The 14,049-nt window shown below is 47.3% G+C and overlaps 1 protein-coding gene across 1 annotated transcript in view; it reads left to right on the forward strand.

Annotated features, from left to right (window-relative positions):
- The window catches only part of EMP2 (epithelial membrane protein 2), a 111,330-nt gene that overhangs the window by 63,806 nt on the left and 33,475 nt on the right, over nt 1-14,049 (forward strand). The gene's annotated exons all lie outside the window — the stretch shown is intronic.

A 14,049-nucleotide genomic window follows, 5' to 3' on the forward strand; every position in this document is an offset into this window, starting at 1 on the left:
GGTGATTGAATAACAGACTACGCTGTAACTATCATTTATATGGTGCTTTGTAGCCTTGATAAGGTCAGAGACTGTTTCAGATTTTCATCTGGTTAATTGGTGCCATTCGGGTGTATAGTTGAAAGGTTTTGGGACAATTTTGGCCAATATGGGAAAGGTTTGGGGCATTAGAAATAGTTGTGCATCAGACTTCATAGCGCATGAGAGTTGTAGAGAATCTAAGAATGGACACATTGGTTCAAGCAGTTACTTACCATTTTTGTACATAGATTAGAGTATTAACAGAGGTTGTTGATAGCATATGTGGGGCCCACAGGTTAACGCACTGTATTAGGACTAGGCCTGGGCAGAGTTAGTTGAGTTTCATGGTGACCAAAAAGCTCTGCCACGCTACGCGGAGTTCCGCAAGCTGTGAACTACATTAGGTCGAGCTGTTCGCAATGATTTTTATTGCCAGGTGTTTGTCCTGCACTGGAAAATCAGTGCGAACGTCACCATCTGATGCGAAAAAGGGCTTTGCGTCTTTCTGCCGCTTGAGTTGATGTTCTACTCGAGCAGCAGCTTCCTCAACACGAACAGAAGGTTTCTCAACGTGAGCAGTAGCAGCCATTCCCGACCGACCACATTGGGAAATCTCGCTGGGACATGGTCTAGCGTTGGATTTTCCTCGCTTGTCCTCGCCAACTTTAAGTGCGTGAGTGGGGAAAAACTCCCCTCCACAAACTCCTTGTGCTCCATGGAGTGTGAAACTCAGCAAACTCCATGAACGGAGTGGAGTTCACCGCCCAGGTCTAATTGGGATCAGAGAGGTGGCTAGAAAGAAACAAGAATACTACATACAAATAATGACACCATGCGCTTAAACCACAAACAATTGGAGTACAATTAGATAGAAAGTTGATCTGAGTAACAAGGAGTGGTGAATGTGTCACTGGCCTCACTGTTAGTCTGCTGGAGTTTAACATTTGAATCACCTAATCCCAGGCCCCAAACCGGAGATCTTATAGAATCTTCTTAAAGTCGATTCCTATGTGAAGGAAATACTATGTTTTTGTTGATTTTCTGAAGTTTAGGTTTTTTGCTGATTATCCTTAATTTCTTGGTGAGGTGTTCCGTAGTTTGCAGGTTTGTACCGAGAAGGAGATTCTACCTGTACAGATTCTTCTGAAAGAAGGGATGATTAGGACCAGTGACATTTATGCCTGATCTAAGGTTCCTCCTATGGATATAGAATTGGAATTTGGATGGTAAAGTCAGAACGGGGCTAGGGGCAAAGCAAAACGGAAGCAGATTCTTCTTGCAACAGGTGGCCAGTTGAAACCCTCGTGGTCAGCAATGATGTGGTCTATCTTTGGTTTAGGTAAGAACTTCTCAGGAGGTATTATTCTGGTTTTGTCAAAATTTGCTTTTCAGGCCCAATGTGAAGTCCTTTATAGTACGTTAGTTGTACCAGTGTTTGTCGTGGCCAGGATAGAAGTAGAGTCTGTAATTAGGTCCAGTTAGTCAAGCTCATTCAAAGACCAAGTATAGATTTAATTGAATCACATGTTGGAGATTGCTGAGAAGTCAACTTACTAGGAGAGTCGGAGATGCATGCTGAGTAGCAATTATAGAGGGCCATGAGCATGTAGGAGTGACAGTAAATGTGAATGTTAAGATAGTATAGTTTCACATTGTTACAGGTTCAGAAAGGAAAGTTAGTTAGTGTTGCCCACAGCTGTTCTGTTTCTTATGTGATGGAGCTCACAAAAACACCACCAAACATTCTCCTCCCCCACAAACACAGTCTCTCCCCAAGATATAAGTATCTGCTACAAAAGGAGATGCATTCACTATTTGCCAAAAGGGCTGTAGAACCAGTGCCACCACAACAACGCGGCTAAGGCGTTTATTCACTCCACTTTCTCATCCCAAAAAAGGACAGGTCCCTAAGGTCCATCCTTAACCTTAGGCCACTCAATAAGTACATCCTGTCACAGCACTTCCACTTGGTGACATGCCAGGTTGTCACTCCTCTTCTACAACAAGGTGACTTCATGCCCACCCTCGATCTGAAGGCCACCTACTTTCAAATACCCATCCCTTCTGTGCATCGTAGATTCCTATGGTTTGTGGTTAGTGAAAAGGATTATCAGTTCAAAGGTTTGCCCATTGGGATAACCACAGCCCTCAGGGTGTTTACAAAGTGTCTTTCAGTGGTAACCACACACCTCAGAGTAATAGCAGCAAACAGAGGACTATTCTCTCTTTCTCCCAGCCTGCACAGCAACAAACAGAGGACTACTGGCTTGATCTGAACTATTTGGCGGCCATTTTAGTCTAGTTTCTAGTTTTTATTGGATTATAGTATTTTAGACTAGTAGAACAGAATGCCGGCCTATGCCCGTAGTATTATACTTCTACTTATAGTTTTATCATTTGTTTAGGGCAGATTACTACCTCATATATGAAAGAATGTCTGCCTATTATTGTATTATTGCAGTATTGCTCTCCTAGCCTATTCTGAATTTTTGTATTACACAGACTGCTACCTCATATATGAAAGAGTGTTTGCCATCATTGCATTAGTACATTCCTAGCTTTATTTTAAACATTTGTATTGCACAGATTACTACCTTAAATATGACAGAGTGTTTGCATACCATTGCAGTACTATACCTATATCGGTATTTTGAACACCTGTAACGCACAGATTATTACCTCATATATTAGGATTCCTCACTAGTGCCACTTTTACCTGTATTTTGAACATTTGTAAATGCACAGATTGCTACCTCATACTATTTGGGTTGACAACCAATGTCACCTTCCATTATTGAGTTTTGACTCATGTAAATTGTTGTATCTGGATCCTTCCTCTATATTCTATCAATATTATACGTGCACTTGTTTTCTGCACTACTCTGCACATTTCCGTAACCTACTCCCTTTCCTACCTCTCTCTCATGTAATGCACAAACTGCTACCTCACACTTAATATACACCTAATGTAACCTACTCCTATTCCTACTTTCTCTCTCCTGTTAGGCACAGACCACTACCTCATACTTAATACACTTCTAATGTATCCTGCACTATTGCACAGCTACACAACCTGCCTTCATTTTCACTCTTCTCTCTAAGGCACAGACTACTATCCCATATATCTCTGGTTGCACACGTAACTTGATACGTGCATCTGTACCCTTTCCCAGGATTTTACTTCACTTGGGTACTTTGTATTACTTATATACTTGCTCTACTTTGTAATTTCGTAGGTATTTGCTATACTTTAATATCGTATGTATTTGCTATATTGCACGCTCGCTTATCCTGGTTATGCTGATTGATCACTAGTGCCACTCGTGTACTCTATAATTTATTGTATGTATATGTTTCTCTGCACTTTCTTACATTTGGGCTATGCTGAGTGATATCTAGTATTATTCTTGCACTGTGTAACCTACTGTATGTATTTGTTTCTACTGCACATGTTTACCACTATACTGCATTCCCCCATTCCCTCCTAAACCATCATCGCAACATGGACCCTATCGGCAATCACACATATAAAATCAACTACCCACCGGCACTCACCAAAAAAGCCGCTAAACGCTTTAAGCACAACTTCCTTAGGTCACACCCTGAAACACCCTTTGCTGACACCTACTTCTCACCGGTCAATGGATCCCTGAACACTGATATCATATTCCATACCGCACGCAGAGCTCAATGGAAAAAATCGTTCCTCACCCTACTCCTCCACCAGGAAATCCGCTCACAGCCTAACTCTCTCCATCACACCATCCCAACTCTTTCCAGGCAGAGCCACCATCACCATTTACAATAACGGGATTGTCCTAGCTCAATCCACAGACAGGAACCTGGAACTGCTAGACAACCTGTTCCCCATCCTCAAAGAGCACCTCTCCCATTCGAGGTCCAACACTCACATCCCCTCCAGTCCCACCATTCATGACCTCACAGCCACATACTCCACTATCAGGGACACATCTACCACCCCTGATCGCCCATCTCCCACCCACAACCCCTCTATCCCAGTTCAGCACCTAGCAGTTGTAACACACGCCTCAAACTCAGACACAGATCGCGCTCTCCCAGTCTCCACTCACCCCCCCACCGCCCCTACCAACCCCCAGACCCCCATACATACCATCAACATTCCTCTCACACCTACAGCGGGCATCATTACTCCGCTCACCCCTAACAGCACAGCTCTCACACACAACGCACCTAACATAGTCCAGCACCAGAACAACACACACTGCGACAAATCCCCCCCTTCACCCCCCCCCCATTCTCAGTCCCCACTACCCTCTAACCAATCACACAAAGCACACCTCCCCTCTTAATTCGACCCCCCCTCCCCACAACAGGACCATACCCTATCCCTTTCCCCCCCTACTCTCAGCCCCCACTACCCTTCCTGCTCCCCCACCACGACTATCAGTCCCCCAGCAGACACCCTGAACCCCTCGCCTACCACCAATGCCCTCACTCATACCGCCAACCTCCTCCCTACCTCATCCACACACAACGCACCTAACATAGTCCAGCACCAGAACAACATGCACTGCGACAAATCCCCCCTTCATCCCCCCATTCTCAGTCCCCACTACCCTCTAACCAATCACGCAAAGCACACCTCCTCTCCTAATTTGACTACCCCTCCCCACAACAGGACCATACCCTATCCCATTTCCCCTCCTACTCTCAGCCCCCATTACCCTTCCTGCCCTCCCACCACGACTATCAGGCTCCCAGCAGACACCCTGACCCCCTCGCCTACCACCAAGGCCCCCACTCATACCGCCAACCTCCCCCCTACCTCATCCACACCCCTCCCGCCCGAAACATCTCCCCTCCCTAACACCTTCCCGGACACCAACACAACGCATACGTCCTCGAACAACAGCCAATGCTCCCACCTGCACACGAATTCCCTGGTCAGCCATTCACCTCTGACTGCAGGCCCCACCTCCACCACATACCCCACGATGGACATCATCATGGCCACCCTCACTCAGATCAAAGAAGACATACACAACATCAAGGAACTACTCGCCACCCACCCCATACACCCAGCACCCACCTCCCCTCCCAACTTGTCTCCTACCCCCCCAGCTGACCCCCTCACTCATCACGCCCCAAACCGGGCGACAGTCACTGCCCATAGGCGCAGCAATTGCCCTCGTCCCCCTCGCCGTCCATACAACCCCCCCTCACACAACTACACCTCCCCGCCCAACGGGTCCCACACATCTCCGACTAACTCTCTCACTCAACTTTCCCCCAACCTGACCTCACTCCCAGCTAGCAATCGCAACAACCGCCCTCGTCGCACCCACAATTATACTTCTGACCGCGACACTCTCACCCTTCTCCGCTCCTACGACCCAGCCCCCCAAAATAACATAACCACCCCACACCTCAACATTCCCACGATACACTCAAATCCCCTTAGACCCCCCACACTAAACAGCAGACTCTCCATCCCCAATAACCTTAGAAAAGTCCCTCTTTCTCTAGAACCATCCACCACCCTCAACACGCCTCGTCTCAAATGCACTCTCCTCAACTGTAGATCGGCCTCAAAACACTCTGCCGCTATTGCTGATCTCCTCTTATCAACGGACCTTGACCTAATCATCCTGACCGAAACATGGCTAACTGAATCCTCGACACCTATAATAGACATTCTGGTTCCTCCCAATTACCACATTATCAGGCTAGACAGAGCAGGCAAATTAGGTGGTGGAATCGCATGCATCTACAGGAACAACCTCTCTGTTCAGAAAGTCAATTCTACCTCCGTACCATCCCCAACAACCTGGGAATACATCTGCCTTGACATTATCAGTGAGGGCAAACCGATATGTTCTCTTCACAGCATCTACCACCCACCCAGGGACAATTCCACCTTTTCCCAACAAATCATGGATTTGATCTCAACCAATTCAGGACGGCAGCTCACCCAAATATACCTTGGTGACTTCAACCTACACTGGAACGATTGCAAGGACGCGGTGGTAAATAGTCTTAAAAACTTCCTTGATGCCCTCAACCTCACCCAAATATGCAACAGCCCGACCCACAAGAAAGGATCTATCCTCGACCTGGTCATCTCCAAAGAGGAATCTATTCAACTCGACTCCATCCAACCCTGTGACTGGTCAGATCATCATACTGTCACATTCTTTATCAATGAAAAAGTTAAAGTTAACCCGGCTCAAGTATCCAAGCCTAAAGTCTGGAAAAGAGACTTGAAAAAACTCTCAACCCAAGCTCTCTGCCCCCTAACAGGTGCAATGTCTTACTGCCACCGACAGGCGATGCGGATGTTCAAACACTGACTGATCATTATCTCAACGCTATGACCTCTATAATTAATGAGGCTGCACCTTTGCAGCTAAAAAGAGCCTCTACTAAAATTTCCAATCCATGGTACGACGGGAGACTCAATGAAGATAGACGAGACATGCGAATGGCAGAGCGTACCTGGAGATCAAATCCCTCGGCAACGCACCTAAAAGATCTGAAGAGAAAGAGAAACGACTACTTCAGGAAAATAAAACGCTCAAAAGCAGACTTCTTCAGCCTCCAGCTCGACCAAGCAAAAAACCGTCCGAGAAAACTGTTTGAGCTAATCAGATCACAATCCAAGGATCAACCCCAACCACTCATCACTGCGCGTGAGGCACCAACCTGTGAAGACTTCGCTGCTTTCTTTTCTAAAAAAAACGACAACATAAAGTGCGATCTCCTCATTGACGCAAGCCTCTACTCCAAACCACAGTGCCTAGCAGCCACTGAACCTAAAAACAAGCATTGGAAATGCAATAGGTCTCGCATTAGGAAAGTTTGAGCGATTGTTATTGTAAATGACACTTTTTTATTTATGTGTTGGTTTTGAAAATAGCAAAATTAATAGCTTTGTCAGTTACAATGTCAATAGTTTTAACTTTCGCAAATGTGACACCTATAGCATTTGTAATGCAATGTGTGTTGTATTTACGCGACTTAGATGTATTGATATTACAAATAACAATGGCTTTTATTTTTGTGGATGTGGTGGTGGATGTGGCGGTGGATGTGGCGGTGGATGTGGTGGTGGATGTGGTGGTGGATGTGGTGGTGGATGTGGTGGTGATAGTGGATGTGGTGGTGGTGGATGTGGTGGTGGATGTGGTGGTGGTGGATGCGGTGGTGGTGGTGGTGGATGGGGTGATGGATGTAGTGGTGGTGGGTGTGGTGATGGATGTAGTGGTGGTGGGTGTGGTGGATCTGGTGGCGGTGGATGTGGCGGTGGATGTGGTGGTGATGGTGGATGTGGTGGTGGTGGATGTGGTGGTGGAGGTGGTGGTGGTGGATGCGGTGGTGGTGGTGGTGGATGGGGTGATGGATGTAGTGGTGGTGGGTGTGGTGATGGATGTAGTGGTGGTGGGTGTGGTGGATCTGGTGGCGGTGGATGTGGCGGTGGATGTGGCGGTGGATGTGGCGGTGGATGTGGCAGTGGATGTGATGGTGGTGGTGGTGGTGGATGGGGTGGTGGATGTTATGTGACAGTAGCGGGGGTGGGGGGTGAACGCTGTGGTAGAGATGCTACTGCCTCCGGGAGTTGTGATAAGGCTGCCAGCTGCAAGGCGTTGGTACAGGCTCCAACCTGGCAGTGACAAGGCGCCCCCATAAGTGGCACACAGATAGCCTTGTAATCATGACTTAAAAATAACCCTTTTCCATACACATTATTATAAATACTACAATTACCTGCATCCAACAGCACAGTCAAACACTGCCATCAGGAGCACTATATGGCGTAAGAACACACTAGTCAAATAACCTTTTTCTTAAGCTCATCCTGCAGGTGTAGGCTTCTAATAACAGCAGTGCACAGGCTTACACCTCACACTGTCAGTTGTAGTGGGCTCCGATCTAAAGTAGAGTTCCCGATTTCCTGAAAACCGGCGCTGGTACATCACAATGGAGGTTACCCACCAAAGGAATGAAGTTTCATATTCAAGCAGGAGAAATGAGCCTAATTTAAATTGTTCAATATTCCTTCTGGTAGACTCGATAAAAGACCCGGAGAGCCACGGAACATGTATGACTGGGGTGTATTGTTTTTCCAAGTAATACATGACTTGGTGTCTCTGAATGTGAGGGAGAGAGTGGGGAGGAGAGTAGGAGGAGGAGGGGGGAGGAGAGCAGGGGCCTGGAGTGCGGCTGAGGGAAGTGACGAAATGCGAAATGCGAAATGCAACAACATTATTCTCTCCCAATGCTGGCTATCTAGACATGACATAATTCAATGCCCCGTTCAAACTTTTACAGAGCATGAGTGGTAACAGAGGACAATTGCACTGAAGGTATGCGCTGAAGGACAACGGTATGTGTTCCATGAGGTTTATTGGTCCTATGCATTTCAGCTAGTCAGTCCTCCCTCTAATCACCCTGTTTTGTGGTGAAGCGAGCGCTCTAAGCCCTATGTATAATCATTATGCACTGTGAAGGTGTCAGCATTTTCAATCACACTTGTTCCTTGGTAATTGTAGTTCCTTAAACCCTCTGTACACAGTGTGTTGTGTGAGATGTTGTACACAGGGTGGGTTTTGGAGTTTTGACTATCACCACATTTGCACCGTGCTTATTCCTGCAACATCTTGGTAAGCCCTTAATCAAATGGAAGCAAAGCTAATAGGTCATTTGAAAATTACCTCTTTGTCAGTGATCTTGCGTGTTAAGCTTCTGGTGTCTCTGAATGTGAGGGAGAGAGTGGGGAGGAGAGTAGGAGGAGGAGGGGGGAGGAGAGCAGGGGCCTGGAGTGCGGCTGAGGGAAGTGACGAAATGCGACACAGCAGGCAGGGGAGGGGGCGGAGCGGGGGTGTGGGAGGAGTGCGCCTGAGGGGGCTGAGGGAAGTGACGAAATGCGAAATGCGAAATGCAACAACATTATTCTCCCCCAATGCTGGCTATCTAGACATGACATAATTCAATGCCCCGTTCAAACTTTTACAGAGCATGAGTGGTAACAGAGGACAATTGCACTGAAGGTATGCGCTGAAGGACAACGGTATGTGTTCCAGGAGGTTAATTGGTCTTATGCATTTCAGCTAGTCAGTCCTCCCTCTAATCACCCTGTTTTGTGGTGAAGCGAGCGCTCTAAGCCCTATGTATAATCATTATGCACTGTGAAGGTGTCAGCATTTTCAATCACACTTGTTCCTTGGTAATTGTAGTTCCTTAAACCCTCTGTACACAGTGTGTTGTGTGAGATGGTGTTGGTAAGCCCTTAATCAAATGGAAGCAAAGCTAATAGGTCATTTGAAAATTACCTCTTTGTCAGTGATCTTGCGTGTTAAGCTTCTGGTGTCTCTGAATGTGAGGGAGAGAGTGGGGAGGAGAGTAGGAGGAGGAAGGGGGAGGAGAGCAGGGGCCTGGAGTGCGGCTGAGGGAAGTGACGAAATGCGACAAGGCAGGCAGGGGAGGGGGCGGAGCGGGGGTGTGGGAGGAGTGCGCCTGAGGGAAAATCCAGGGTGGGTTTTGGAGTTTTGACTATCACCACATTTGCACCGTGCTTATTCCTGCAACATCTTGGTAAGCCCTTAATCAAATGGAAGCAAAGCTAATAGGTCATTTGAAAATTACCTCTTTGTCAGTGATCTTGCGTGTTAAGCTTCTGGTGTCTCTGAATGTGAGGGAGAGAGTGGGGAGGAGAGTAGGAGGAGGAGGGGGGAGGAGAGCAGGGGCCTGGAGTGCGGCTGAGGGAAGTGACGAAATGCGACACGGCAGGCAGGGGAGGGGGCGGAGCGGGGGTGTGGGAGGAGTGCGCCTGAGGGAAAATCCAGGGTGGGTTTTGGAGTTTTGACTATCACCACATTTGCACCGTGCTTATTCCTGCAACATCTTGGTAAGCCCTTAATCAAATGGAAGCAAAGCTAATAGGTCATTTGAAAATTACCTCTTTGTCAGTGATCTTGCGTGTTAAGCTTCTGGTGTCTCTGAATGTGAGGGAGAGAGTGGGGAGGAGAGTAGGAGGAGGAGGGGGGAGGAGAGCAGGGGCCTGGAGTGCGGCTGAGGGAAGTCACGAAATGCGACACGGCAGGCAGGGGAGGGGGCGGAGCGGGGGTGTGGGAGGAGTGCGCCTGAGGGAAAATCCATGCAAGGCAGGCGGCTGGGGGCATGTGCACACGCTTTCAAGCTCAATGCGCATGCGCATTGAGCTTGAATTTCACGGGCACTGCAAGGAATCGCCACGATTCCTTGCAAGTTAGTTAAAGAGTGTTTAAGCCCCCATAGTCTCGCAAGCTCGATGCGCATGCGCATCGACAGGCGAGACCTAACAATGCCACATGGTCAACCTTTGGCACATACTCAGAAGAAGAAATTGGAAAACTGCTCAGCACCCTGAAACCATCCAATCACCTCACGGACCCCCTCCCTGCTGCAGCAGTAAAATACTTCACCCCCGTGCTTATCCCTCTCTGTACTAAAATTATCAACAGCTCTCTCCAACAAGGAAGCATACCTGACTCACTAAAAGTTGGTCAGGTCACACCTCTCCTAAAGAAACCTACAGCCGACCCTTCTGATCTCAACAATTACCGTCCCATTACCAATATTCCCACTCTCGCCAAACTGTTGGAAAAATGCGCACAACTACAATTGACTAAACACATTGAACAATTCGAGCTCCTCAACCCGCACCAGCCAGGCTTCCGAGCAGGGCACAGTACAGAAACGGCTATGACTCACATAATTGACGACGCGCTTCAAATGCTAGACCAAAATGACACCTGCCTCCTCATCCTCCTTGATCTCTCTTCGGCATTTGATACTGTTAAACATGAGAATCTACTAGAGCTTCTAAACACAAGAATGGGCTTATCTGGAACTGTTCTCAAGTGGTTCACCTCCTTTCTTCACAACAGGGCGCAGAAATTCAAGAGCAACAACCTGATGTCCTCGCCAATACCCCTAACACTAGGTGTCCCCCAAGGATCCTCTCTTTCCCCAACCCTGTTCAACCTAGTCATGGAACCGCTCACTACCTTGCTACAAGCATCCAATGTACACTTCCACATGTACGCAAATGACACCCAACTTTATCTCAAATTGCAGTCCCCCAAGGACATCTTGCTCCTGAATTCAACGATCAGAAGCACCCAATCCTGGCTGGCCGATAATCATCTCAAACTCAATGCCCTGAAAACAGAGTTCCTTCTGATCTCACCTCCAGCGAAGGTCTCCACCACTCAAATTTGGCTTAAAGACCTAACTGCACTCAATGTCCAACCCACCATCGTGGACTCAGCTAAATCCCTAGGCATAACACTTGACACCAATCTGAACATGCAGCAACATATCAGCAAGGCAACAAAGGGAGCAAACTTCCAGATCAACACTCTGAGGAAACTTAAACCTTACCTCCCAGCCAAAGACTTCCAAACCGCAGTACAAGCTCTAGTCATCCCCCGAATTGAATACGGCAGCATCGCCCTCTGCGGACTCCCCCTAACTACAACCGCACCCCTAAGAGCTTCTCTAAACGCTGCAGCGAGACTCATCACTGGGTCAAAAAAACACTCCCATATTACCCCTGACTTGAAAGCCCTGAACTGGCTGCCATTTGAAGCTAGAATACATCTGAAAATCGCCTGCATGACACACAAGGTGGTACATCTAAACTCACCAGGATACCTCGCTCAGAAACTGACAATCTCGGGAGGAGCTAGAAACACCAGAGGCACAAACAATCCTCTGCTGAAACCTCGAAGATTCCGGAAGGAAAAAACATATAAGCCCTCCTTCTCGGGAATGGTGCCTAGGATCTGGAACTCTCTCCCGGCCGAAACCAGGCTTATCTCTTCCACCACACTCTTTAAAAAGGAAGTAAAAGCTATCCTCATGGCTAAATACACCTGAACCACTATCTTGATCACTGTTAGTACTCTGCACCGATCTATACTACATGTTTGACCCTTTTGCTTATTTGTATTAACTGTTTATTACTCACAGGTTGGCTCTGTAACCGCATATTTGTACTTCTCTGTACTCATGTTGGGCTTAGCTGCCACCAATTTGTACTTATTGACCTATTGTTTTATCTTTTTAACCATGCTCCCACATGTACTTCTCTTTGTAAAGCGCTCTGATATCTGCAAGGATCTTGTCCGCGCTATATAAAACTTTCAAAATAAAATAAAATAAATAAATAAGGAGTGGCATCCATTTCGTCCCTTACCTGGATGACTGGCTGATCAAGAGCCCTACACAGCAGTAATGACCAGCTCTCACTCAGGTCATCATACATCTCTCCACAGCCTATGCTTCTCTACAACCAAAGCCCACCTCTAGACCCTCCAAGTACAGCCATTCCCCAGGGCCATGCTCTAATTTCTAGTAGATAAGTTTACCTCAACCCAGTTAGGGTACAAGTATACCAAACACTAATACCTCTTTTTGAGCCAGATTGCCAGGTAAAGGTCAAAAAGGTTATGTGCTTACTTGGCATGATTGCATTCTGCATCGCCATAGTTCCTCCCTCCAGGTTACAAATGTGTCAGTCTCAGCAATGCCTAGCAGCACAATGGTCACTAGCAGAGGGTCTTCGTGAGGATCTAGTGTTGATCTGGGGCCGTACTCATCGCTCTCTGCAGTGATGTGATGGAATGCCAATAACCTGTTGCAGGTACGTCCCTTTCTCTACCCTCTTCCACAAGAGACCTACACCACGGAAGTTTTACTCGCCAGCTGGGAAGCGCACCTGCACAATCACTATCCAAGGTGTGTGTACTCCTGCTCAACAGGGTCCCCAACATCCACCACCTGGAGATTCCAGCTATCCAGTTGGCCCTCAAGGCATACCTTCTGCTCATTCAATACAAAGTAGTCCGATTCCACACAGACAACACGGCTGCCATGTTTTACCTATAGAAACTGGGACACTCACTCACTCCATTTGTCTGCTTTAGCCCAAAACATTTGGCAGTGGGCGATACATCAGTAACCAAGTGATGTACAAAGTTCCCCAAGCAATAATATTTCTATGGCTGAGTCGTCTCTCTCTCTCTGAATGGATATGTGAAAAATCGTCAGTGAATCAAGGGAATCCCTTGTCGGAACTTAGGATGCCTCACACAACTAATTAGCTTGACGACTATTGTCATCCTGCCAGATGGTTGTCTTGTCTCATCATCGGCCTCCTGCTCCAACGTCAGGCCGGCGCTGCAATGCCTGACGGGTAGCACTAGGTGCTACACTTTTGTGGAGTTCTTTTGTTCCTGGCCGTCGGTTGAGTGCGTGTGAGGGGCCTAAGGGGTGAGGTAGTGAGCGTGAAGGAGTGTTTTAAAAAAGGTTAGTATAGTCCACTAAGACAACTTTATTCATGTGGCTAACTGCCTTGTTAAAATGGTGAAGAGAGGGGTACCGAAACACAAAAACAAGGTAGTTTGGCTTCGTTCGACCCTCGCCTATAGTCTGGTCAACATGTTTCATGCCCTTTAGGCAATTCTTCAGGACCTAATTGTGCTCATAAACTCATGGTGTGCCCGATCCGGGATAGAAAGTGTGTGAAATACAACCTGTGGGGTCAATAACCAAGGCAGGTAGGTATCCTGCATGGAATTCAGCCCTTGAAGGAAAATAAACAAGTAATTATTCTCCACAGACACATATATTCTGTGCTATGCAGGTCAATGCTGTATATAAAAAGGAAAGACCCTTAACCCAAGCGTGGATTGTCGCCCAGTGGGGTCATGTGAATGAACCGTGAGAGAGAGACACGATAGGTGCCAGATATCTTATCATGCTTATATAAAAACAAGTGTATCCACATTATGTGACCAACCAATATCCTGCTACTGGTTCGTATGTCAGGTTCAATAATTTGGTTGTGCAAGGAATGAGGGGCCATGTGCGCCATCAGAAACGGGAGTCCGGGAGGAAAGGGATCCCAAGTATATAATGTGAGAGGTTGGGATCTTACCCTCAGTCCCTGGTAGTGGTCCCCACAGACTGTTCTTGTGGGGCCTAAGCTTCTAGGTAAATACC

The sequence above is a fragment of the Lissotriton vulgaris genome, chromosome 10, assembly GCF_964263255.1.
Source record: "Lissotriton vulgaris chromosome 10, aLisVul1.2, whole genome shotgun sequence".
Lineage (NCBI taxonomy): Eukaryota > Metazoa > Chordata > Amphibia > Caudata > Salamandridae > Lissotriton > Lissotriton vulgaris.